The sequence below is a fragment of the Manis javanica genome, chromosome 7 (assembly GCF_040802235.1).
Source record: "Manis javanica isolate MJ-LG chromosome 7, MJ_LKY, whole genome shotgun sequence".
In the NCBI taxonomy this organism is placed as follows: Eukaryota; Metazoa; Chordata; class Mammalia; order Pholidota; family Manidae; genus Manis; species Manis javanica.
The window spans coordinates 116,810,186-116,837,479 of NC_133162.1; the positions used below are offsets into that span (position 1 = coordinate 116,810,186).

Sequence of the window (27,294 nt, forward strand, 5' to 3'; positions counted from 1 at the left end):
ATGCTCACTGCCCTCACAGGACCCTAGGGAAATGTTAGTGAGATGACACCGAATAGTGTTAAAGTGATGTTTGTAAATGTGCAGGGATGCTGGCACACTAAATACTGCATTTGACATGAGGCAGGAAGAGGATAATTGAAAAATGGATGATAGAATTATGATCCAAAAAAGATCCTGACAGTCCAGGACATGGGCTATGTTGAAAACACACTCTTCTGTGTCCATCTTGAAGGGGTCCATCTTCCTTGGACAGCTCTGATTTTCAGTTAGTGATACATAGTCATTCTTCCATGTGTGTTTCTTATGCTTTACAAAAAAAAATACATATTAAGCTCTTACTTCATGACATCTAGGTGTTTGTGCTAGGTCTTAGAATTACAAAGGTTTATCAGTTAGCTATTGCTGTATAACAAGCCACCCCAAAACACTGTAACTTAAAACAATAAGATTTATTATTGTTTGTGTGTCAACAGGTCAGGTAGGTGGGTCTATTGTTCTGAGCCAGTTTCACTCCTGTGTCTGGACAGCTGGCAGTTAGGTTGGTTAGGCTATTCCAGAACAACTTAAGTGACATGTCTGACAGTTGACTGATGGCTAGGTCAACAGAGTGGTTGAACCACATACTTTTTAATTCCCAGCAGGTAGTCACAGGGGACCAAGACAACAAGTAGATGCATGCCATATTTCTGAAGATCTGGTCCCAGAAGATATACATGGTCACTTCCACTGCATTTTATTAGCCAAAAACAGACGAGCACAGTTCAGAAACAAAACATGAGATTTTAGAATCCATATCTTGATGGAAGGAGCTGAAAAATCACATTGCAAAGAGTGTGGGAGCAGGAAGGCATGAACAACTAGGATGATTTTTGCAGTCAATCTACTACAAATGATGAACCAGACAAGCACTGACCCTACCCTATCAGAACTCAAGAACTTTGTAACCTCTACCCATAAAATCTGCTTTAAAGAACAAATCTAATCACTTTCCACATAAAAGGCTAAATTCCAACCATCATGATGTGGTTGGTATACAAGACGGAACTCTGCATAGTGAGAATATTTATTTCATAAGGCTTCTGAAAGCAAAGAGGGAGAAATCATGACAAGGATATGTTGCAACTTGTTTCAGTTTAGAGAGATACTTTCAGAGTAACAAATAGCTGTCTGGCAGAATAGCTCTGGTACATACCCTTGCATAGTGTGGATTTTTTAATGAAAATATCAAATATGGGGTGAAATTAAATAAATCTTGAGTGAGCCAGTAGAAATTATAAAAAAATAAAAAATGTCTTGGGGATAAAGTAACATCAAGAGAGATTTTTTACAGGGAAAATGTATATAATATTGATCTAAGTTACCCTAGATTTATGAAAAATGGTAAGGGATTGGAGTCATTCAAATAAGGGGCTAAACATGAGAATTTGGGCCAAATAGGTAATAGTAAACAAAGAAATAGTCTTAGTATGGGGGAAAAAGTGAGTCAATTTTTTTGTAGATTGTACTACATATTAGTAGGACTAGTCAGAGGTGATGGCATGTGCTTTTGTCAATCAGGAAAAATTAATAACACCCTGTTTTTAAAAGCAGTAATAGTGATGAAATATTGAGTTTCCATCATGACCAGACAATAAATCACAGAAGTTTCCAGTAAGAAGCCCAAAGAACCCTTCCAAATAAAACAACAAAATATATGTCCAAATCACAAATACTGATGATGTTAAATTTGTTTATCTGCTATCAGTGGCATTATATGAAGGAAATTCCATCTCTAAAGCTAGATTGACTCTTGGATTTAGCATGAAACTATTTGAAGGATTTGAAAGTGTCACAGAAGGGAATAATCTACAGTCTTGGCCCCACCTCATAATAGGAGTAAAGCCTCCATTATGGGGCCTGAGTTTACAATAAGCTTTCCCTGAAAATGTTTCTGACTGAAAACACCATCACCCGGTTTGATCACTCACATGATTCATCAGCTTTGGCTCTAAATGAAGAATACAGGTATTTCCAGAACTCAAACCCAATTTAAAGGGCACAGACATACCACCCCTGCCACCTCATCTCTGAAGGCAACCCTGAAAGAGAAGGTTTTCGAAGCATTTTGAGTGATAAAGCAGCAGTAGAATAAGTGGGCAGCCCCTTCTTGTAACTACTTTTCAGGAAGTCTGGGATATAGACTGGGCTGATTTTCATCTAGTGGACCCCGGGAAGACAAGCCAGACAAAATTCTGATCTAAAATTTTAAATTAGGGATCAGGAAATGAGCACTCTAAGGCTACGCCAGTCCTCAGATGGTGTTTATGAATTAAGTTTTATTGGAACACAGCACTGCGCATTTTTTATATATCATCTATGGCTGCTGCCTTCACCTACAGTGGCGGAGCTGAAGAGCTGAGATGGAAACCACACAGTCCACAAAGTCCAAAATATGTATTATCTGGCCTTTAGCCATTTTCCGACTCCTAATTTAGACTATTGCCGGAGTATATACTTACTGATGTTTGTGAGTTTTCAACCATCTCTGTATTTATAGCTCTATATTTTTATTTATTTGTTGATTGGCTAGCTTATTTAATTGTATTGTTTTAGTTTATTTTCTAAATCATTTTATTGAAAAATAAAGCAAAGAAATGGCAAGCCACACAAATATATACTGTACTGAGTGATTATAAGATGAAAACTCTTATACTACCATTTAGGTCAAGAAACAGAATATTGCCAGCCACCCGAGATGCCCTAGCATTACCATTCTTTGGTAATCCTTTTCTTACATATTTTACAGGGTTATCACCCAAACGTGCATCCTTAGACACTAAGTTTATCTGGCTCATTTTACAAAATTGACGTATCTTTCTAGTCACTTTAATTTACAGTCCTTCCCCCACCGCCCCCCTTTGTTGTCCTTACAATTTGCCTGTTGTAGGCTCGAGGTCATCTGAGCCAGAGAGCTTCCCACTGTCTGGATCTTTCTTGCTGCACACTCATGGTGCATTTCACCAAGTTCCTCTGTCCTAGGTACACCTTGAAAATTAGAAGCTGGATCCAAAAGCTTGACCAGATTGCTTTTATTTGTTTTTCTTATGCGACTTTCAAATGAACAGGGTTCAGAAAGCAAATGGAATCGAACACATCATTTCAATAAAGATGAAAAAATCGACAACCAGCAAAAAGGTAAGGCAGAGTGGCCTCATGAGTTCTCTCCTCCCTTTTCATTTGGTCCTCATGATACCCTTTTGGGTGGATATGCAGCTGTCTGGGGACCTATTTACCAGGGAGGAAAGGGAGGCCACGAGGGTACTGTTCAGCCAGCCAGTGAGGGAGGCAGGACGAGCAGCCAAGCCGTCTGCCTTCCAGGCATCTGCATTCATCCCACAACCCCACAAACTCTCCCTGTTTGTCTGTCCCCAGTCTGGTGGTTTGTTTAACTTCTTAAATGTAGAATGCATTCATTTAGTGCCTAGAGAGGCCTACATACTGTGCCAGGCATTGAGGACACAGATAAACATGCTCTCTACCCTCATGTTACATAACAATCCAGTGGAAATGTAAAATATCTTCATTATTCAAATAACTGTTTGACCACTAACATTTATATGCAATAATAAAAAAATACAGGGTGCTTTTAGAGTAAAAGATGGTCAGAAACACAGTTTGGGGTAATGGTTAGGGGAAAGTGCCGTTTAAACTGAGAGCTAGAAGAGTTTTTGCAAGAAGTAGGCAGGCAGGGAGGAGAAAGGGTTGGTGATGGAGGCAGAACAGGCAGGGCCTTAACTTCTAGGCAGAAGGAACACATCTGGGAAGTTCCTGAAATGAGTGTAGGGATAGCAAAGCCATGAAGAAATGCCAGGACAGTGGCTGAGCACATCCCCTGAAGCAGGCTGCCTACGTTCCCCTAGTCTCGTGGGTCTGCGCCGAAGCTGCCTGACCTTAAGCAGTTATCTAGTCCGTGCTACAGTTTCCCCATCCGTAACTGGGGAATGAGGAACGTAAAATCAGCCTTCTAGGATTATTATTATGGGGATTAAAGGAGTTAACAGATATAAAATACTTAGAACAGCGCCTGGCACATATCTGATAAGTAAAAGAAGGTGAGTATACTGAGAAAAGAGAGAAGTTGTTGATGATTACATTGTCCTTTTGAGACTTTATCCTAAGAACAGTGGCAGACCTTGAAGGTGTTAAACAGGAGAGTGACAGGATCAAAGGGCTGGAAAAACAAATGCCTGAAATAGCAAGAACAGCAAAGTGAACACAAGACAGTGGGTCATCTGACAACACTAATATTTTGATCTGCTACAAACTTCTGAGGAAGAGAGCCACCATCAGTTAAATAAACAAATGACTGGATTAAAAACGAAAGTATCCACCTAAGCACCATCTCTTCCTCCCTAGCTAATGAATCATCAGCTACGAATTCAGCATTCAGAGAAGGATGATTTAAATGTTGGACAAGCTTGATAATTGAAATGCAATGTTTCTGTCTTTGCAAGAGTTATTTGTCTATATGTCCTAAACTCAGGCTAGATCATAACGCCCTTATCAGGGCAAGGATTAAGTCTTACTTGTCTCTGTAAGCCCTGTCCTGCATCTTTGCCCTGAGTTGGCACTCAGAAAATTCATATTGCTGTGGGTTGAACAATTCTGTGACATTTGATTTCAAAACTATCTCCATTCATGCTGCTCCAAGCCAGGACAGTAACTTACACAAAGCCCATCTGGGAAATTCATCCACGTTGCAGGGATGTGAGCAGGTTAGAGCCCTGAGTTATTAATTCCTGAATGCAATAGATAACATGAATTTCCAACAGGAGCAGCAGCTTGAGGAAGTTGTAATACACTGTCATGAATTTGGTACATATATTAACCTTGTAATATGCTGTCAGACTGCCTGACACATTACAGGCCACCTGGAAGCTTTTAGAGAATCAGCCTGTTTTGGTTGTGCCCTTGTGTCTAGCATAACTGCAAAATGATGAACACTTCCTTGATGAGTTCAATACCTTCCATACTTTCCAAAAGCATTTTCAGTAGATGTGCTTGATCCCAGAGGTTCTAATGCCATTAGGAAAAGAGAACTACCACTGAAAGCATATTGTCCAGGGACTTCCCAGGAAGCCACCGCATAAGACCATGAGATGACCTCTGTTGTGTGTTTCAAATACAGCAAGGGGTCCCTTTTCCTGCCTGAAGTAGGACTGGATTCATTCTTCCCAGGGTCAGATTTGACAACCCCCATCACTACTTGCTCGATGACCTTGGCAATGGATCTCACCACTTCCTGCCTTGAATTCATCTTCTCTACAACACTACTCCTAATAACACCTACTTCAAAGGGTTGTAGAGGACATAGGATATAAACTGCTTGGCCCAGTGCCATGCACACAGGTAAGAATTCAGTCACTGTACATTGCTATTAGCCTCCCAGAATCTTGGGAGCAATGAATTCCAACCCCAGTTTTACACTGCCCCAAATTCTGAAAACAAACAGTGTTAATTCACTTTAATTTAAAAAGTGCCACACAGTACTTTTAAGAGGAGTGAGTGGGTACTGTGAAGTCAAAAGATCTGGTGTTTGCAATTCCAAAAAAGGTCAGGAGTCACAGACTAGGAGTAAACTATTTTGGTCTGGGCCTGCTGCCCCAATCAGAAACTGCAGAAACTGTCCTTCTGGGTCACAGAAAATCTTGAGGAAACCCACAGAGAAGAGGCCTTCTTCCAAGATACACAGCAAGAATATTATAGGAGACTGAATTCCAGAATGGTGACATGGAAGCTCTGGGTCAAACCTCTATCAACAAAACCCCAAACTTGGTTTGTCTAGAACCCATTTTCCAAGGTAAATTGAACATATATCACAAAGAAAGATAAACCTAACAAGCACGTGCATTGGTGGTACAGTCTGTCTGTCTGTCTCTCTCAACAGTTCAGGTTTAGGAATATAAGATGAGTCCTTATGTCTCCTGCAAACAAATGGCAATACATTCAAATTTTGGAATGATGGGCAGAAGACAAGTACTATAAAAGCTATCATGCTAGAACATTTATTTGCATTTAGTCTTTAATAAATTAAAGTTCTCTGTTCCTTATTCATAAAGGCACAAGTATGGCCACTGACTCATGGAATAATTATTGTCTTTTGATTACAGATAAATTGTCACTTCTCACCAGGCTAAAATATTTGAAACCTGGAGATCTGGGTTGTTTTATTTTTAATATCTTCTAGAAGAGAAAATTCTCTAATTCATAAACTTTAAAGCTGGTGCAGATTCATTTTTAATGATAATGCAGTCTAATATTCTGTGTCAACCAACAGCGATTATTATTAGCATAGTGGCATGGTTTATAATCTAAACATATAGTCACCAGCCATCTTTGATGCTGCTTTGAATTAAATGAGAGAAGAGCTAAGTATAGAGGAGAAATTTGGGCACGAAGCCTCTTCTCTTGCCTCACCTCTTTCCAAATCTGAAAATGCATATGTTGGGGATAAATACCTTATTTATTGAGGAAGTAAACCTGAGAACTTTTGAATGTAAAAAGTGCTACACATTTATTAACTATTATTTTGGTTATGAGGTTATTGCAATGGTTAAGTATTAGAGAGAACATGAAATAAGAATTTCAAAGGTACCTCACAATTTTGTACCAGTTCACATCAACAAATCAGAGTGAACAATCCCATATAAGTTTTGCCAATATTTATTTAAGGGAGTCAAACATAAATAAATGTAGCTTCAGGTTGACACAAGATTAGTGAAGCAGAAGAGCTAAATACTTCTACAGTCAGGTAGACCCAAGGACAAATCAATCCCCTTTCTTTGTGGCTAGATGATTGATTGGTAGGTAGGAAAGTAGGTAGGAAACTAGGTAGGTAGGTAGGTAGGTAGGTAGGTAGATAGATAAATAGATTAGATAGTTAGATGATAGATAGATAGATAGATAGATAGATAGATAGATAGATAGATAGATAGATAGATGATAGATAGATAGATAGATAGATAGATAGATAGATAGATAGATAGATATAGATAGATAGATAGATAGATAGATAGATAGATAGATAGATAGATAGACAGACAGATCATTAGTGTTACTTGGCCAAAGCGAAACACTGTGCCTGAAGACCCCTTTCCTATCCAAAGCTACAGGATCTTTTAACCAGGATCTTCACTGAGATAAAGCATCTCTGTCCATCACCATAGGGCCCAGGACACCCCTGAATCTGATGAAAGCCTGGTGGATCTAAGGGACTGACAGATGTGTTGGGTAGAAGGTCAGCCAGAAGCACTAAGAAGGAAAAGGTGTTCTCAACATCCCAATCGCTGCCCTTTCTTGGAGGCTTGCTGTCAGAATGTGAGGAATCAGCTGCTGAGCACAGTGCCATCTCAATTTCACAGGCACCATGAACATCAGTCTAGGTGTGTAGTTTACAGCCTACACAGCAGGCCACAGCAGCCCTGACCAGCAGTCTGTCCTCTACCCAGGTAACATGCTACCAGAATCAAGCTCTACAAGGAGAAAAGACACTCCAGAAAAACACAGCCTCTTCTGTAAGAAAAAGGACAAGTTGGTCCAGTAAATGCTCACCATGCCATTCCTTCAAAGCACCATATTTCTTGAGTAATATAGCTTAAATAAGAGCTAAGATGAGAAATTGCCATACAAGACTGACAACTGAGGTGCCTAATCTTCAAATTTTCCAAGTTAGAACTGAAGAACAAGTCTTTGAAAGAATCACCAGGCCCTTGGGCCCACATTCTGATTCTGATCTCAACTTTCTGTGTGATTTAGGCAAATCTCTTAATTTTTCCTATGTCATTTACATCTATCTTATTTACTGAGGAAGTAAACCTGAGAACTTTTTTGAATGTAAAAAGTGCTAAACATATATTAACTATTGTTTTGGTTATGAGGTTATTGCAATGGCACTGTATTAGAGAGAACATGGGATTCAAAAGATTTGCTTCAGTTCAAATCTTCCCATTCAGTTCCTGGATAACTCACTTTAACCACTTAGACTCATTTTCTTCATTCTGTTAAAATGGGGATAAAAACTACTCTATATTTTACCTCATTCAATCATCTGCATACTAAATACGGGATACATTGTAGATTCTCAACAAAGGTGATGTTCCTTCTCTTCCTTTTGCCATGTGGCCTAATCAGGACCATACGTAGTAAGAGTGATCATTCACTCTCCAGGAATCCTGTTCCAGGGAGCCCAGAGAAATCCCCTAAAAAGGGCTGAGTCCAATTACATGGAAAGGAATTTCCCAGATCTTGGCTGTTCTTCCACACTCTCTTACTTAGTTGTGTTTTCTATCCCAGACATACTTAACACAAGGAGCTCAAGGGAATTGGATGATATCTCTGGCCTGGTCTGAGACACGAAGCCATCTGGAGAACATAACTTCTAACACTCATGCTCTGTTGCATCACACCTAACCACAAAACCTCATCCAAGCTCAGAATTTCTCCATCACTTTCCTCTCTCCATGGACTTAAATTCATGGGCCTGCAATGACCTTTTAAAGCTGACAAAAGGTAACCCATTCTCCCTTTAGTCTCCTCTAGGCTGTTTCCCTAATTAGGGAAATACGGAGAAGGCAACTTGGGAATAAAGCCAAACCATCCAAAGTAAGTCGTTCTGTTCTGGAATGTATGGCACATGTTTTCCTGGGAGCAAATTTATCTTCTTAATTGGGTTTTATTTAGTCAACTATTGAAATTAATTTCCATTCCCTGAGCATATTCCATTTGATAGCAATGGCAGGGAGCCTAAGATTGAATTTTCACTATGAATAAGCTACAGAAGAAACAGTTTGTGTGGCTAATCAAGAACAACACATCTCTGATACAGACCTAAAGATTTCAATGCTCTAGCTCAGCAATAGCACTCAGTGTCCTTCTGAACAACCAGCAACTAAAGTCTGCCTTCCTGCCTGCACATTTGGTCTTAATTCTTACCCTGTTACCATTCCCAAACTTTCCATCCCCAATGGGCTAAAGTTACTCCAGAGATCCTTCCACACGAGATGCAGTCATCTCACTGCTCCCTGCCATGTTGGCCCATGCCAAGGAAAGCTTGCCGCTTCAAAGGCCTCGAGGTGCCTTGTTGTTACGAAGATGCGTTTTTCAGCAGAGAGAATAGCTCAGTTTTCTGCAGTGCTGAGGTTTGGCTCCATGTGGTGATTTGACTTTGCCTGTGACCGAAAAAAAGGGCTGAGTTGCATGGTAGCGAGTGTTCTGAATTGACATAAGACAACCGGACACTTAGAAAAAGGCAGTTATGAAATATATTCAACAAATATCTATATCCAATTGTGGTCTCTTTAGTTGAGACAGAGGGAATACAAACAAATCAAAAGTACACAATTAACTCTCCATCCATGGAATGGAATTTCTCATAATTTCCGCCTGTCACCCGCTCTAAGACTGCCACGTAAACCCGGCCACTGACCAGAACATTGCCTGAGATGTAAACAAGGTGCTCCTCTGGTTCCCTTTGTCCATTGTCCCAACTGTATTCTCAGACTCTGAATGTGATAAGCAATCTTTGCTCCAATAGTTGACAAAGGGGCCGATCCTCAGTAGTCAGTTGTTTGGAATTAATTGATCAGGATATTGGGGATGTTTTCTCAGAGCAGAAGGAAAGAAGAAACCCTAACTGTACCAGCATTTATCGAGAGATTTTCCCATTAACGTATAACACAAATCAGTAGAGATAGAACCAACATGATAATAAATTCAGCAGTCTAATTATCACCAGGCAGTTAGATCCAATGAGACCCAGACAATTTTATTTGGGGATTAAAACTTGAGGACAAAAATATTAGGAAGGCTGTACACACTGTGGAGTCAGACCTAAACTCAAATTACAGCTCTAATATTTATCAACTTCCTGGCCCTGAGCAAGTAAGCCTCAGTTTTCCCCTTTTATGAGCCTAGTGCAGTGTAACCAACAGTAATAACCCAATAAAAGTGAGCAATAGTAAGTTCCAAATACCACACTGCCATGGAACTGTCTCAGTCTCTGTTTTAACTGAACCCACTAGAGTGGTAACCAATTATTCCCACATTTCAAAGTGGGATCCCAAACACCCTGAGTAGGATTTACAAACAAGATTTACAAAGTAAGGTATTCTTAAACTGTTTTGTGACTCTTGGCCCTTCACCCACTCATGGGAATAAAAAGAAATCACTTGATGAGGCTGGCAAAAATTGAGGATTGGAGGGAGAAATTTTTTTTTTGGAAATTTATACTCTCACCTCAGTACTAATCAGAGAGACTTCACAGAGATCAGTTGATGAGCTTGTTAGAGGTCTTCTGGACATTGAGTGACATTGTAAATGGAAACTGGGCCATACTTGAGAAATATAAAGGGCCAGAGCTGACTGAAGTGGCCTGTGGAGGAAGAATAAAGAGTTGTAGCTGGACAGTAATTGCATTTCTACAGAAAAAGAATCTCAGACATGAGCCACATGAGAGAGATGACTATGGGTGGGAAAGATTTCAGATGCTTCCCAAGAGAGATACAGCAGGCAGAATTCAAAGAGAGCCTTCCCAATGCCCACTCCCTTATGGATGCTCCTGATGAATTCCCCTCCCCTCTCTAATTACCTCCAGAGAGCGAGACCTCTGAATATAATGGGGTACCAATCCCATGATTAGACTACTAAATCCTTTGAGTTGATCAAGGGGAGATTTGGAAGAATATACTGGCCTGGAAGAATGCAGCCTCCATCAGTTCTAGAGCTGCAAGGAAATAAATTTTGCCAATAGCCTTGTAAGATGAGAAGAGAGCCACTAGCTGCATCTGAGATCACTGCTTTGGCCAGCACCCTGGCTTCGCCTGATGAGACCCTGAGCAGAGGACCTAGTTATGCTGTGCCTGGACTTTGGACCTAAGAAAATGTGAGATAATAAGCCGACATTGTTTTGAACCACTAAGTTTGTAGTAATTTGTTTCATGGCAATAAAAAACTAATAAGAAAGCCCTCTGGAGGAACAGGGAAACCTCAGCAGAAATGTGCTGGAGATAAATCCCCTGATGCACAGAGCTGAGGACGGGAAGCCAGGCAGGCAGCCAGAACGTACCTCACAGGTGAGGCAGCACAGCAGGCCAAAGACCCTCCGTGATGGGTTGTTCAGGAAGGGGTGCTCCAAAGACTCAGAAGTTCTCCACAGGATCTTCTGCCTAGTCTGCCGCACTCCGGAGCCAGCTCACCGTAGTCCCAGTCATGTAAGAGCCCTCAGTGACTTCCTTTTTGTCTTATATACAGCCCTCAACTTCAAGCTGCAAATAAAGGTGAGAATGAAGGTCCAGAAACTATGGTTAACAAGCTGGGGGAGAAAGGTTAAAAATATAACACTGAGAAATGCAGAAGCCATTCAGGGACCTCTTACCTGGCTCCCTTGCCCACTTCCAGCCTTCTACCTGCAGAGGCCTCATGTTTTACCTTTGAATGAGGTTCCTACTTCTGATCATTACACTAAACTGGACCTAATAAAAGGAACTGAGTCACGTTTTCTTTCCAACTAAAGTGACTAGAAAACATTTTATTACCAGAAGACGTGAAGACAAATTCTGAGCTTAGCCAAGATTTTATCCAAGGGTCAGGAAGAACCAACTGAGTTTACAGGAACCTTATTTTTTGAAAAAACAGTTGCCTTCCAATGGCCCGGTACTCATCTGCTCTCTGAACAGAAGAATTACTGGGATTTTAATGATTTCACATACCAAGAAACATCTCTCCACTTTGTTTCTAAATAGAAACCCTCAGGTTGGAAGAATGAAGTAAACATTATGCCCTTGTTTGCTGGGGGGAGCCTTGAAATTGACCTAGAATAATGACTGATAACACTGATCAGGCCAAGATCAGAAATCTGCCGTCAGGTCGTGCTGAATCCTACTCCAGTGGGTGTCTCAGACTCCTGGTTCTGCCTTGGTGTGGAAAGGGAAGAGGCCTGGGGTGCTCAGCTTAGCTCCCAGACTCAGTTCTAACGTGGTGGTGACAACTCTGCTGCCCCACTGAAGTAAAAGGATTTCTTGTACACTAAGAATTGAAAATTCTTCCATGGTAACTCATTACTTATTCAGCTATCCTACACAAGGTCCATAATGTGCCCAGAAGTCATGGTCCTCACCCCTGAAAAGAATGCTGTCTCATAGAGTGTTTTTAATATAAATTCCCTCCTGTAAACAGGGTGAGCATGAATGGTAAATATATACTCACAGATCACCCCCCCCCTTTTTTAGAAGACATCTGTGTTTTTTTAAAGTGTGAGAAGTGGCAAAATTTTATTTTTATTTCTACTCCTCAGGAAACAGCTGAAAAGAATTATTGGGCCATAGAGAAATGAAAAGCCTCAAACCATGAGTAAAGAGTAAGGAGATAAAGCTAGTGAGGTAAGGAAAGGCCTGAAGTTTAACCAGAGATGGGAGAGGAGAGAGGCAGGCACGGTGAATGTCCCAAGTCAGAAGCAAGGGCAAGTGTGAGCACCCTCGCATCCCTCAATTTCTAGGCCTTTCTTCTGGAGAGGCCCAGCCCTGGAGAGCAGGGTCCTGGTGGGAAGGGCGGGTCAGCACATTTCACTTCTCCGCACGCAACAGAGGTAGCTACTTAGGAAGTCCCTCCATTTCTGAGCAGTTTCATCTCCATCTGAAGGAGCTGGGGCTGACCACTGCATTTTTGCAACAGTGATTCATCTGAAGACTTATTCTAAGTCTCTGGTATAACCATGCCTACTCCCACCTCCATTCCCTGCCTGGAATGTTTCTGTCACACCCTTTCACCTCCCTATTGAAAACTTGTCCTACACTTAAGACCTAACTCAAAACCTACCACTCCATAAAGTCTGCAGGCATGTCCCTCTCCCCTGGCCTCCTGTTAGACTCAGAAGGAAAGGAGAGGGGGACAAACATGCCGAGATGGCCTCCTTCACACAAGGGGCTGTGCTGGGTGGTTTCCATTCTCTTCTAGTTCTCTCTCCCTGCAAGAACCCATCCCCCAAACATAGTGACTGCAAACAACAGCCATTTTATTATGCTCATGAATTCTGTGTGCAGGGGTTTGGAGAGGGCAGAGCAAAGGACCATTCTCTGTTCACCCTGTTTGGGGCCTTGGCGAGATGACTTTCAGGGCTAGGAAGGACAATAGTCTCTCTTTGTATTTTCCCTCCTTATAGTGCCTAGGTAAATACATTTGATTGACACCAAGGTTACACCCACTCCAGGAAAGAAAGTATGGCAAAAAGTCAAGTACACAAAAACAGAAGCTTTTCTCCTGGCAGAGAAACAATACAAAAAATACCATTCATAAATTCAATAAATATTTAGAGCACTGCTATGTGCCAGACACTGGTCTAGGGCAATGGAGATAAGGAACAGACTAAAGTCCCTGCCCTCATGGACCTGCACTTGAGGGGCTGAGTTGGACAAATCAATAGAAAAAAATACAACGTCATGTACTGATAAGTTGCATGAAGAAAAATAATGCAGGGAAAGGGCATAAGAAGTAACAGTGAAGTTTTAGTTAGCGCATTGGAGAATACAGTTTGAAAAGGTAGCAGGAAATGAGGTTAGAAAGTCAACCAAGGGCCTGATGTCTAAGATCTCACAGGCCATCGTAAAGGGTCTGATTTGTACCCTGAGTGTGGTGGGTGGACATGTAAGAGTTTTAAAGCACTGGGTTAGGCTGCTCTAGGTGACAAGCCATCCTGCTGAGCAATTATGAGTTCCTGACCCACGGAACTGTGAGCATTTTGTTCAGTTTGTCAATAACTAGAACAAAGGATGAGAGGGGAAGGATGAGGACCGAGGAAGGTGCTACTGCAGTGATCACAGTGACAGAGAACAGGACTTAGACGGGGTGGTTGTCAGTGGAGGGGATGAAAATTATTAAGAGTCAGGATGTGTTTTCACAAGAAGAAATTGGTACCTATCTCTGGTTACCTAAAATCGTGTGCCCCAACTGAAAGAACTGTGATGTAAAATTAATGGGAATGGATTACATTATTGCTTTACTAATGTTGGGCATTGTTCCAAAAGCCCTTTACATGTTTTACCCAATTTAATTTAAACCTCAGGAGAACCTATGGGTAGGTACCACTTTTACCAACAGTTACATCTGAGGAAACTGAGGCACAGAGGAGTTAATTAACTTTCCTATTTTCTTATTTGGGGAAGACTTGTCAGTGATAATGTGAATTACAGAAACCATGCTCTCCACCAATCTTAACCACTGTTATACAACATACACTATAATCTGAGTTATTCCAGTAACCAGCTCTATGACTTTTGACAAGTTATTTGACCTTCCTTGGACTCAGTTTTGTAATGTATAAACTGAGGAGGGTGAGGAAGATAATCTTAAAAGTCTCTGCAAAATGTAATAGCCTGTGCTTCTAAATGCCAGAATTCCTAGAATTGGGCCTGTTTGTATCTGGAATTCAAAATGGATATTACTCAACTGTAGTTACAAGAAATAAGAGACAGAAAGTTTATTACAGAGACAGAGACACTCCAGGCCTGTGCAACAGAGGGAAGATTAGGCACTTAAAAGCCAACCCCCTCAAAAGGGATCATGCACCCAGCGACTTGTCTCCCTCCCTTCTCCCCTTCTGGCTCTGCAGCGTAGTGTGACCAGCAAAATCACCCACAGGTTCAGCCCCAATGTTGAGACAATTCTATCTAAAAAACTACAAATTCACTCTGGGGTGCAAAGACCAGCCCAAACTATCATGGATGATAGAGGGAAAGAGATGGCAACACTTCTGGGTTCTAACCATAGGGAAATGCTCACATCAACTCGAGTATGCTACCAGAAAGTATTTTTGAATTGAGAATACATCCTGGACTTAGTTCTGCATTCCAAATGTTTCCATTTATCTCAGATTATTTCAAATCACCAAGATAATATTACACAACTATGATTACAACTAGGAAAACACTTTGATCTCCTTAGACGAAGGGAGCTATATGTATTTAAAGAAACTGGAGGTCCATTTTTTACCTATATATTATTTTTCCCTAAAAAACCAATACTAAACAGTTAACTTTTTGAGTGCTTATTATGCATGTGTCTGGTGCTATGTGCGTTCTCTCCTTTGACATTTTTATTAATATCAACCCATTCTACAGATGAGGAAACTAATATTTAGAAGTAGGAAGGGGCAGAGACACACTGGGCAGGGCCACTGTGATTAAAAGACCCCACCAAGGATATACTATTTTTTCTACTTCCAGCTTCCATGTCCTAGGTTAGTTATGACCTGACCTGAGTCGGTCATCTTGCTCTGGCTTTGTATGTTATCGTGCCATATAGCCAGTCTCGTGGGCTGAGCCAGATCTCCCTGGCCATCTTCCTCTCTGTCATCCTGTGTCCATGTGGGTAAATGGTCAGGTAAGCAAGCTAGGATCTGCCGTGGACCTCGCCATTTCACTCTCTCCCTGTGGTGGGTTTCACAGGATAAGCCAAGATCTACTTGGGAACTGGTTGTCTTGATGCTTTTTTCTCCTCTTCTGTTCACTGAGCTGCACATTCTCATTCCTCTAGACAAGGTCCCAGCTGGCAGCGAGGGAGCCATGGTCCAGTGAGTGGAATCACTGTACACTTAAAGGTCACCCACTTATGCATGGCTTTCTCTCTACTATTCCCAGCTTCTGACCTCCTGGATGAGTCACAGATGCTCACCTGAGTGCACAGGTCTTCTTACTTTCTTTTGTGGCACTTGCTTCTCTTCCCCAAGGTTATGGGATAAACTGTGCCAGGATATCCTAGGGTCCTGATTCTTCTCTCTTCTCAAGCATGATCATAAAGGCATGTAATGTAGCATGCATCTCTGTATCTAGCAGTTTGTCAAAGTCATTAACATTCAGAGATTTTGAACTTGAGGAAGAATAGCCTTTGTGGGCCATTGGCTGGGCCATCTATACCAAACAGTTTTCACAGAAGAGTCCTATCAGTGAAGGAGATACTCAACCAGGCACCAGCAAAGTAAAGCTTGGTTTTCCTGGGTTACTTTTCTCATGGGTGGAGCTTCCTGGGAAACTTCCTACAGTATACGTGACCAAGGCAAAATTCATGTATTCTTAGGTCCCTTATCTGTACTACATCTTAATACCCACAAAAACCTCACCCCAAATTCCTACCCTATTAACTCAGCTTTTACCAGAAAGCTACAGGAATGGGGTAAGCCTACCAAAGGGGAGGGAGGGCAGGCTTCTAGAAGCAAAGCCAGTAGAACACTAACAGGAGCTCCTATAGCATTTCATTGGTCCCCATTCAGCCACTCCCAGAGGTTAAGAAACTTTCCCAGTATTGCCAAGAGCTATTCAGTAACAGAGCTATGAATACATTTGCATAGTATTCTTGCCCACTACTCTATACTCTCTAATGTGCTAGGCTAGTAATTCTCAAATCACAATTCATGAACCATTCATGCCCAATTCATGAGCAAAATTCTTGGATGCCAAATCAGTCTTATTTATTCAGATTCTCTGACAGGGTCCTGAAATCATCTTTCCACAAACCTCTCATGTGGTTCTTAAGTAAACCAATGTTTGGGAACTAGTGTCTTAGGTTACTCCAGTTAAACTATCCAGGAGGATAAGAGAATAAAAACCAAGCAGCCCTTTAGGAAATTAACAAATTCTCCCAGGTGTATAAATGGAAACTCTTTCTGTCGTAGTCTTCAAGATTTGCTGAGATGCAAAACTAAATGAATAAGTAAATACAAACAAAACAACACTTATCTCACAGAACTTTAAACAGTGGTTGAATAATATTATCCACAATTTTTTTTTTTTGGTGGGAAGTGTTGATAAAAACTGGTTGGTCTCATGGGACTAAAGATAAGAAGATAAAAAGATTTGAATAATTGCTAGTCACTGTTCTATGGGCAAATGATATTATTGCATGAATGATCAACACTTTAACACCTCAATGATTTAGTGGCCTGAAATGGAATAAAGCTCAAGATGAGGCTCTAAAGGTAAACAGGAACAAACCATCAATGACCCTGTAGTCCTTGATAAAGAGTTTAGGCTTTATCTCTTTTGAGATAAAGAATTGTTACAGAAACTAGTTGATTGCTCCCCAACTTTCCTCCTAGGCAAGAAATTGTACTCAGACTACATGTCCCAGTATCTCTTTGGTTAGATGTGTTCATATGATATGTCCAGCCAATGGGTGGTGTATGGAAGTTATGTGCTCCATTTTCAGGCCTGGACCATAAAAACCTCCCATTCTACCAGGTTCCTTTTCTCCTCATCCACTAGCCAGAAATTAAGGACTACAGAGACCAAGAGTTGGTAGTCAAAAGAAGGAAGGAGCCTGGGTCCTCGGCTCATTACATCGAAAGCCGCCCATTTGGACACTCATAGTACACCACTGCCTGAGCAAGAAAAAAATATTCCTTTAAGATACTGAAATTTGGGAATTTATTCATTACAATAACTAGCATTACACTAATACAAGAATTATAACAGGGCTTAAGTTAACATGATGAGTTCTTTGTATAGAAAAGCCACCCTGATGTGACACCACTTGGTAAAAATTAGATACAAAAGGTAAATAAGAACATGAATTACTTACAGGGTATCTTCTCTGTTTAAAATAAAAAAGAACAAAGATCAAGAATGCTAATAATCACATAGCTAAAATTGGCTTCTATGGACTATTTAATTTAGCAACCAGCCTATGGGAGATGAGTAACCAAAAACCATTCAAATCAAAGAGTTGATTATATATTTCTAAACAGCTCCAATGATTATACTGTCTCCCATAATAATCCAATTTGTTCATGTAAAATGTAGTTTTGCTGCTTTTGAAAAATATTCTCTGAACGAATGGCATGTCAGTCCGCTAGTTTCCTCTAAAATCCACTCATCCCTTCTCCCAAACTATCATAGTTCTTGAAGGGGCCTATTGCCAAATGGTTAGAAACAATGTTTTCCAGTCTCTCTTGCTAGCTAGGTATGACTATTTGACTCAGTTCTCTCCAAAAGAATGTAAATGGAAGTGTCAAATGTAACTGGCTCTAGCTATGAACAACATTTGTTAATATAATTGACAGTACACTCAATGAATGTTAAATTACTCTCCACCCCATGTTATCTCTGTCATGAACTCCAAATGATATATTTAGTGAGATATTATTTTCTGAGTGGGAGAAAATGGAAGTAGGGGAACAAAGAATAACTTTTCTGACTCAATATTTGAAGGTTCTCATTTGGTGCTCTATTCCTAGGCCCATAGTGTCCCTCTAAGACAAAGAGAAACATTTTGAAGTATGTCTAAAGCAGCCATCATTTAACTCTTTCTCTCTTAAATTAAAAAATGATATCATCATTAAAGTTCTATAAAAGTAACCAGAATAATTTTGTAATCAGAAAAAACACAGTAAGTACAAAGAATCGGAAAATGCAAAATTCTCATAATTTCTTCCACCATGGTAACTGTACCATTCTGGTATTTTTTATGTATATAAATAATATACTTAATGTATTTCATTACTTTTTATTAATATATATAAATACAAATATAATTTTAAGTAAGTATAATACTATATACAATATGTTTGTTTTTACTAAAACAAGATCATAAGTGCATGCAGCAAGGTAACTTGCTCTTTTTCTCTTTAGTTCCTTTAGTCTTTTTAAAAAAACAACGCTTTTTTGAGATATAATTCACATATAAAATTTAAACTTTTAATATATATAATATAGTGGATTTTAGTATACTAAGAGTTTGCAACCATCTAATTACAGAGAATTTTCATGACTCCAAAAAAGAAACGTAATATCCGGTAGCGGTCACTCCCTGTTCCCACCTCTGCCCTGTCCATGGTAGTAATCACTAATCTACTGTCTGTCTCTGTGTATTTGTCTATTGTGGACACCATGTAAATGGAATACTAGTAATACAATAGTGTGGCCTTTTTTATCTGTCTTTCACCTAGCATGATCCTTTCAATACTTATCCATGTTGTAGCATGTATACTCAGTACTTTATTGCTTTTTTAAGCCAAATAATATTCCATTGTGCAAATATACCACAAATGTATTTATCCATTCATCAGTTGATGGACATTTGGGTTGGGAAGTTATTTTTTGCTTATCAAATTTTTGTTAACATGAATTAAAAATATATTTAATAAAAATACTTGCAGAGTATTCCATTGACTAAGAATCATCCCATTGAATGAGAAGTACCATATTACTGAATCCAAGGCCTTATTTACAAACTATCTTGCAATAAGCATCCCTGTAAAGCAATCTTAGCAACTCTTCTCTCTTTAAGTTAGAGTTGCATAAGTAGAATGGAATTGACTTTGTCCTTAATGTTCTTGCATTGTGGGGAGAAAGTAAGTGCAAACATGGGGTGCAGTAGGGCAGTGAGGGGAGAGGAGGCCACTTTCCTAAGTTATCTACCATCAAGGAAAGCAGGTTCAGGAATATGCCACTGAAAATGTCTGTAACCCTACAAATAAAATGATCTGCTGGAACAGGGCAGATGTAGGGCACCAAGGCATGGCTCTAGCCTCTCAGATCTGAAGCAGCCTGAGGCAGTACTCACCCAGCCCAAAGAGGCTGAGGATAAATCGTACTTGTTGGCAATTTCTGCTGACGTGCTGCCTGACACATCGCTAAAAGCCTTTCTCAGAGCGGAGAATAAATTCCAAACCAGCAATGACAGCTATAACAATGACGCCACATGTTAAAGTGTTTAAAAGCCCTCATCAGGAGTAGTCATCCAACACAACATCCTTTACTTAGATAGACCCTCAGACTGCAAGACAATAGGGGGCGGGGAGGACTGGGCTATGCTAAGGAAGAAAGAAGGAAGAAAGATTGCTCCACAAAAGATTACCACAGTGAGGCTTATAAGCAACACTTAGATGAAGGAGCCCCACTTCCCCCTCACCTCCCCAAGCCCAAAGGATTCAAGTTCTAAGCATTTCAGTCGTGAGCAGATGTCTACTGTGCTGCAAGAAAATGAGACAAAGGGGGATACAGCATTGCTTGAAAGAGCATAATAAACACAAATGATGCTGCTTCCAATAGACTGCACGGCTTTCATTTGCATTCTGGCTTATTCCATGTGAATTTTTTCAAAGGACTCAGGTTTGTTCTGGGGTGGGGTGGTGGGAGGTGGTCAGGCCAGGGTGTGTCCTGGGGATCAGTCTCTGTGGGGTCTCCATCCAGGGACACATGCTCCAAGAGCACTGTGGGGGGCCGAGGGCTTTGCTTAAAAAGCAGTCATGTAAGGAGGAAGGTTTGCCAGTCTCTTTGAAGAGATAAAATTTATCCCTTTTTAGCAGTTTGCCTTTGAAATTTGCCACAGACTAATTTTTTAACCAGTAAAATGGTATGTGCATGCGTGTGTGTGTGTGTGTGTGTGTGTGTGTGTGTGTGTGTGTGTGTGTGTTTTCAGAGAGTTGTTTTGCAAAGGGAACATGTCTTGAGATTTATAAGAAGAATTGGCAACATGGAGCAAACTGAGGGACCTTCTTGAGGCAAAAGAAAAAAAATCCCCGGTGGTTTCTGGCTGACAGATACACTGCGAAATGTCCTGGGATGGGGACCATCTGGACAAAGATATTCCCACCCCACCAAACAAAAATGATAGTTAGAAAACAGGAAAAACACACCCCCACAAACAAAGCCAAGCCAAGAAGCCAAATGATTATTGAAGGGCTGCAACTCTGCACAATGCAGGAGGAAGTGGATCTCCCCAGACACCTCGGAATGCAGGGCTGCCCAGAACCCAGGAGAAATGCCCACTCCCCCACCTTGCCCCGAGAATGTCCCAGGAGAGGGAAGGAGCATAGGTCTTGCTGAATGTAGGGCTAGAGAACTCTGCCTGGCCAGAAGGAAAGGGGAAATGACAGGAAATTGAGAAATTTCCATTTTCATAACCATTTCCCATGCTTTTCCCAAGCATTTATAAGCTGTCCAAATAAAGGCTATTTTCTGGGTGGCTCTAGCTGAGAGAATGGCCATTTCCTGGGATTCCATAGTATGGTCTAAAAGGGAACAAGGTTTCATCTGCTAAATCAGATTTATAGACAGTCAAGTCATCAAATATATATGTAAGCACATAAGGCAGTCATGGACAAAGAACTTACACTAGAATGAGGTACTGTCTGAAAACAATCAATTTTTTTAGTTTATTAATGTTTATTCTAATACTCTTTAAATTTGCCTATTGGACTAGGTTCTCTCTATCTCTAGGTTAGTTTGAAGAGAACGACCATCATAGTTATCAGTGGTCCACTGAAATAACACAAATATGTCTGCTGTCATATCAGTGTTGCTTCCGTGATGTTTGTTTCCCAAGTCCAGTAAGATGTCAGGCTATCCATTCTTCACACAGAAAAATTACCAATGATTTTATTTGGAATAGAGTTTGAATGCACAAAACATGTTTTCTCCTTCATCTCGTAGCTGAACACCCTAACCTACCCACCCCCACCTCCACCCCATAAATCTTTTAAACCCATATTCCTATAAACCCCACTTCATCTATTTCTTTTTACTGTATCTTTGAACTATGTCATCAGAGTCTTTTCAGCAGGTCCACAGCCCATCATTCTCCATTTAAGAAGCCTCTTGGTTCTGGACTAGTGCTTTGTAGAACAGCTGTCCACAACTGGTAGCCCACAGTTCTATGCTGGTCCGAGGAGACTTGGCACATGACCAGAAGCACCCTCCCTGTAAAGAGGTGAGGTGAGAGGAAAGCAGACTGTTGTCTGTCAAACAAAATAACCCCACAAGACACACAGGGAATCACTACTCCAGACCATAGGAGAGTCTTCAGCTATTATCAGAGCTTTAAAAAATAAAATCAATCCATGTGGCCAGGCCAGAAACATTGTGGTCCTGGTTGCTAAGCACCCACTTTCTGGTCAGGAATTTTGTTTCGCCATCCAGCTTCCATTGTTCACGTTTTTTTTCTAAAATGGTCTGTGTGCGTGCGTGCGTGCGTGCGTATGTACATGTGTGTATTTGCCATCTTCATCTCTGGAATAGGAGCTTAAAAAAAAAAGGAGATACAGGCACTTTAAAATTAGACTGTTAAGAAAAAATAAAACAGAATGAAAAAAGATAGTCCTTAGTGGTCTCTCCCTTCCTTCCTTCATCTCTCTTTTTGGCAACGGGAAGCTTTTCCCTAGAGGGATGTTAAAATTAACCTCATTATATTAAAAGGTAAGAGTAGAGTCACTCTGGTCAAAGATGGGATAAAGAGCCCCAATTCTTGCTCTCTCTCCCCCTTTACATACTACCCTCTTCTGTCATCCAGAGGCCATTCCACTGTGTCCTGGAAATCCACAAAAGGTCTGAAAACCACTGGTTTATAGAAAGACCACTGGCTGGGTGTCAGGAGACCCATATTCCTATCTAGAAACAGAGCCCAAGCCATGCCGTCCCACATCAGGAACCAGAAGGACCAGGCTGACCTGGGAGCTCCAGACGGAGCGTCCCTGGTCAGCCAACCTGGTAGGGGAGCTGCAGGAGGAACTCCTCTTACAGCTGGCTCCTATACTGGAGTTCCAGGGAGGTTACGGCATTCGCAAAATTATTTGAACAGATCAGCCCTAAAGTCTCTCTCAATGGCAAAGTTCTAAACTAAGGCTCTAACTCAGTTGTAGGGGGCCATCTACCTCTTCTTTGGAGACATAGTTTCTGAAAGGTCCTAGAATACAGCCAAAGTATTCACTTGACAGTTGTTGAGTGGTTATTAATATTTTCCAGTATTCCCTCTCTTGTTATGCTTAAAGTCCCAAGTTAAAAAGTACCTGGCTACTCTTCTTTCAGAAAAGAAAGATCATCATGAAAGTTCAGAAAACAAGGTATTAATTAATTCACTGAGTTCTGTTCTTTCAAAATGGTGTATTACATCCCTGTACATAAGATAGAAACACCTTAACCAAGTTCATGTAATGAGCTTGGCCCAGTTCCTTTTAGCCTTAATGCTGTTCCCAAGCACACACCTTTTAGAAATTCATCATCTTCTTAGTTGTCCAAATTATACTAAGAATCAGTGAGTTGTTTGGATAAAGATGACGTATTGAGAAAATGATGGAAACTATAGTAATTTTTTTGCAAAAAGGAAAAAATTAGTCCCCAAATAAACCAACTTTACCTCTATTCTCAATTTGCCTGTTAACTTCTAGTTCTGACACATACTTTACATAGTTATTACCATGGCTGTCCATATCAGTTTGCAATATTATATTTGATTATTGTGTAAGCAGTTTGTAAACCTCTACCTTTTATTCCTAGTTACAATTGATAAGGGTTGCATAATATTCTGTTGTGCTGATACAACACAGTTTGTTGGCCATCCACTGACTGTTTGCACTGCAATTATGGAGTAAGCAGAAAGAAGAGCTCAGAATCATAACGCCCAGTGTTGTAGCTCTGCTTTGTAAAGGTCTACCTCTGAACTATCAAAATACTCTGCTTGTCTCACATTACCACTGAGCCAGGGATCATCACATTATAGGACCTCATTTGTTCTCAAGGTCAGAAAATATATATGCCAACTGGGGTGGAAAGTGCATACTATACAAGGAGTTTTCAACATACTTAGGTCTCCAAATACAGAGAAAAGTGGAAATGTGAATCTGCACAATCCCATCAGGTTTCGACTAAGGCTCCCAGGTCATAGATGTTGCAAAATACCCATGTCATTCTTGATTGTCTCCAATCCTGCTTTCCAAGAAAATCTAAGTCAGAAATTTCAGTAGATGTAACTGAATTGGGAAGTAATTTCTTCCTTTAAAAATGTTTAAATTGAAAATAAACTCACAAGCTTTGAAACTGGAAATTTTAAAGAATGGACCCATGGGTGAGATCTAGGAAATCCTTATCTAACATAAGACTTCTGATTGGTATTCTACGTGCATTTGAATATTATGAACAAAAGCTTTTGTCATCTTCCAAAAAAGAATCAAACAACCCTGGGCCTTCAGTTGTGCCCTTCAGAAAGGATGGGATTCAACTTCTTCAACTAGAATTTGGTTTTCAGACACAGTGGGTGGTTATTCTATGTTCCACATATGTTCCAAGGGTTTTGTCAAAAGGAGCCTAAAAATGGTACTTTTTAGAAATGTTCCTTTTTGTTCCCCTCTTACTGTTAATCCTTGTCATTCTTGCTCTAAAACATGCTAAATAATTCCAACCTTCTAATACTGTTCGCACCTTTCCAATGCTCGTAGCAGGTACATGGGGTTGTATAAATACTTACAAGGAAATCAGTCTCTGAAAAGTGCTAAATAATCACATTGTTGGAGTTATAACAGCAATACAAAGCACTTTCATTTTCACAAGTACATTTTGAATGTAATAAAATAAAGAGTGTTAGTTAAACAGAGACATTTGCACCATGGGAGGTTGTAGAACTATTCAAAGGTAACATTGATAGAGGTTAATATTTGAAAGGGACTGTCGGAAGAAAATTATTATTATTATTATTTTAAGTAGAAATATAGCTACAGCACTCAAAAGGAACAGGACTGCAATCTTATTATGATAGGTCCTCAAGTTCTTGATTTTTTTAAAAATACAAATTTGGTATATATCATTCAATGAGAGCTGAAATGCTTCCAGCATTTCCCCACCTTCTTGCTTTCTTCTCTAAAAGCTTCCAAACCCAGTATGGCAAGTTGGTAAAGTCCAACTGAGATAAACAGTTAGCTTGAAATGAACCCTCATTCTCAGCAACCACAATCATGCAAAGAATAATGACCAGTTTCTTCAGCTGTTACCAGAGCTCGCGTAACATTACGAGAATGGAATCCTAGCCTTCAACTCCACCTAAGAAACCAACTACTGTTACTTTGAAGATGGGAACTCCATTGTAATCCACACTAACCACCTGGAAGCATTCTGTGCCAAAAATAAGTATCCTTTAGACTTTCTTCCACACTCCTTTTGAAAAATGTTCAAAAGGTACACCTTGGCAATCACTAATTTTTTTGAGAATTTTACTGACTTGTACAATCACAGCAAAGAGATATATACGTGGTCAAAGAGGTATTAACTTCCCAGAACTGTCCTAAATGCATTTGAAATTCTCTTTTTACTTCTTCTTGGCACCCAACCTCATGTTCTATATAAGGAAAATTAAAAGATACCCTGGATTCCTTCAGTACGTTGGTCCACCATGACTGGACCTCAATGAACAGTATTCCATCAAATATATTTTTAAAATATTCTAGTTGCCAAAGAAATTGTAACTAAATAGGAAGGCAGGAACTGTCTCCATCATTGTCTCTCCTTCTCTGCAGCCATCATAACTCCTGGTCTGTTAACTACACATCGCTGTCTGAATGCCGAAGAGCTGCCTGGGGTACTAAAAAAAATACTCCCTCCAAAGCAGCTGTAGCTCTGGCCCCTGTGGAGCTTACAAACTTGTCTATTACTCTCATTCCTAGGGTATGCATTAACTGGCAAGAACCCTTAGCTCTCCTTCATTTTGTTTGTACTTCCTCTATGACAACTGTAAAAACTTTAAGTTTCAAGAAGCAAACAGCAGAGGATATTAACCCAAAACAGAAATCAAAGCAAATTGCACCTCTGCCACTCCTTAGCTGTTTGATAGGCAATAATTACTTCTCTAAGCCTCAGTGTCCTCATCTATAAAATAGGATAATTGTGCTTACTGGGATTATTATAAAGATTCAGCAAAATGCTTGTGAGTAGCTATCTCAGGACTTGACACAAAATAAACCAAAAAGGTTGTTTTTGCATTAGCTTTGTTTTTTATGTCACCCATCTCATTTTGTTCATTGATGGCCATTTACCCAGGACTAAATGAATATACCCTCTACCCATGTTCATAGTTTGAATCCATCTGTCTTGTATTATCTTCCTTCAGATGGTCTGCTGCCTTACAATACATTCTTAAATCACTTCTTATTTGAACTTTTCACCTGGATTATAAATGCTTTTAGGGAGAAGCCTGAATCCTATGCTTTTCTGGTGGATTGAATTACTGAGGAAGAAAATCATGTATGCAACACCTATTAGGTGCAAAGCACTTGGCATCCTTTATTGAGTGCTTGCTGTCTGCATAAAAATATCAAAATGGTTCATGGCCTCCGCAGGTTTACCTTCGGTAGAATTATCTTTTTACAAGTAGGTCCTTATTTTCTATAAGACTTGTATTTAAAATAATGGGACCACTCCTCTTGGTGCAGATTTATACTGCTAGCATATATTCCCATCTGAGTAAGTGTAAACATCGTCTCTATGTGAGCAGGAAGTTCAAGCTCTGTTAGAAAATGTTCATGTACAATAAACACAAAGAAATAAAGATCTCACAATTTCAGTGGAAGTCTGCAGGGTGCCTGAGAATCCCACCATCTTATAATGTTATAATTTCAAAATAGTGTTAATGAGCATCTGTAGGAATTAAGTTATAATGCCTTTTTTCCAAAAGATTTGCAACATGACATGAATTTCCCATCAGAGAAACCTCACTTTAACATCCCATTTAAAATGTCACAAAAATGACATTATTGCCCAACATCTGTTTCATCATCTGATGATTCTGTTGTAAGATTACGAGGGTAAATTATTTCAGAGAAGTCAATAGAGACCTTATGTTGTCATTATCCTTACTTTCCTATTGCTCCCACATCAGTCTCATGACTGGGAAGGCAGCGAATCATCTGGTCAAAGGAGACCATATACAATGTAACCTTAACCCATTCTCAGATTCCACTCCTCCACAGTATCTGCTCCAAAGAAATGACTGTCTATTTGTCAATAAGGTTGTTGGTATCCTCTGAATGCTTGTATCCCCCAAAAATTCTAAAGTTGAAATCTTAATGCCCAATGTGATGGTGTTAGAATGGAAGGTCTTCAGAAGGTGATCAGGTCATGAGCACCTGAAGGGTAGAGGCCTCATGAATGGGATTAGCACCCTTACAAAAGAGACCTCACAGAGAAGGTGCCCCTGTGTACCAGAGAAAGGGCCCCCCGACAGAAGGCAACCATGTTGGTGCCTTAATCTTGGACTTCTCAGCCTCTAGACCTGAGAAATAAATATTTGTTGTTTATAAGCTTCCCAGTCTGTGGTATTTTGTTATAGCCACCCAGATAAACTAAGACAGCTGTCAATTACCAAACACAATTTCCAGAAATTCAGAAAGGAAGCATGTTCTAATTTCAGTTCTATTTTAATAAATTCTCTCTTTCTTTGACCCCAAAGTGTCTTTAAGTTGGCAGATCCTCAACAAATGTGATGATCATCTACTGGTAAGATATGCAGGTA

At 40.1% G+C, this 27,294-nt stretch overlaps 1 long non-coding RNA gene across 2 annotated transcripts in view; it reads right to left on the reverse strand.

Annotated features, from left to right (window-relative positions):
• The window catches only part of LOC108391909 (uncharacterized), a 146,066-nt gene that overhangs the window by 113,565 nt on the left and 5,207 nt on the right, over window positions 1-27,294 (reverse strand). Inside the window, exons 2-4 of one of the 2 annotated variants that reach the window (XR_012133387.1) lie at window positions 11,102-11,300; window positions 10,273-10,408; window positions 1-9,206 (exon numbers count right to left, since the gene is read on the reverse strand). The exon at window positions 1-9,206 is cut by the window's left edge and continues 25,404 nt beyond it. This is a non-coding gene — a long non-coding RNA (uncharacterized lncRNA). The remainder of the gene's footprint in view (window positions 9,207-10,272; window positions 10,409-11,101; window positions 11,301-27,294) is intronic. The other variant, XR_012133388.1, reaches the window with a different exon arrangement.